At 59.6% G+C, this 991-nt stretch overlaps 1 non-coding gene across 1 annotated transcript; it reads right to left on the minus strand.

Moving 5' to 3' along the window:
• Positions 1-814: 814 nt before the first annotated feature.
• TRNAR-UCG (transfer RNA arginine (anticodon UCG)) lies at positions 815-887 on the minus strand. Its single transcript has one exon. It is a non-coding gene; the product is annotated as a tRNA-Arg (tRNA).
• Between the last annotated feature and the right edge of the window lie 104 nt (positions 888-991).

The raw sequence follows: 991 nt of genomic DNA on the forward strand, positions 1-991 counted from the left end.
CATTCCCTGCATCCTGCATCCCATTCTCTTCACCTGTGGCCTTTTTCCTGAAACCTGAAACTCATTCCATGCACCCTATGTCCATTCCTTTCACTCTGTGTCCCATTCCTTGCACCCCACATTCCCTACCATGCACCCTACATCCTATTCCCTGCACCTGTGGCCTTTTCCTCAAACTATACTACTCATACCCTGCACCCTGCATTCTATTCTTCGCACCCTACACCCCATTCTTTGCACCCTACATACTATTTTCTGCACCCTGTGTTCCACTCTCTACACCCTACATCTCATTTCCTGCACCAGACATCCATTCCCTGCACCCTACAGCCCATTACCCCACACTCAGTGCTCATCTTTGGCTGTCCAGACACTGCTCCATCCCCAGTTAAGAAACTGTCCCCACACACACCTCGTGCCCAGCTGTCACCTCTGCCCCCACACCAGCTGGGACAGACGTGGAGACCCCGGTCCCCATGCTGTTCCCACCCCACCCGTGAGGCTCGGGGCACTCCGGGTGACAGCGACCAGGTAGGTGTGTGACCAGGGCGGTGGATGGTGATGCCACCACACCAGTCCTGGGGAGGAGGAGGTGGATGGTATGCCTGTGCCTGCCAGCGACAACACGCCGCTGCCATCGCCGCCCGTGGCTGATCCTCCGGGGCCGCCCTGCCCCACTCGTGGTCGTTCCCAGTGGCCGCCCCCGCCTTGTTCAGCGCTCCGGTCAAACACACGAGCAAAAGGAGAGCCCTGACAGCTGTGCCTCGGTAGCGGCGGCGTAGCAAAACTTCAGCGGCATTTACGCTTCACAGCACGACCGCGGCAGGACTCGAACCTGCAATCTTCTGATCCGAAGTCAGACGCCTTATCCATTAGGCCACGCGGCCGCCTTCACGTATGGGTTCTCGCATGCCATACTCAGGGAATCCCCGGCGGGCCGGGCAGAGAGCAGGAGGGGCGGGACGGGACGGGACGTCAGCGCGGCCGGAAG

Source organism: Pithys albifrons, chromosome 13 (assembly GCF_047495875.1).
Source record: "Pithys albifrons albifrons isolate INPA30051 chromosome 13, PitAlb_v1, whole genome shotgun sequence".
NCBI lineage: Eukaryota > Metazoa > Chordata > Aves > Passeriformes > Thamnophilidae > Pithys > Pithys albifrons.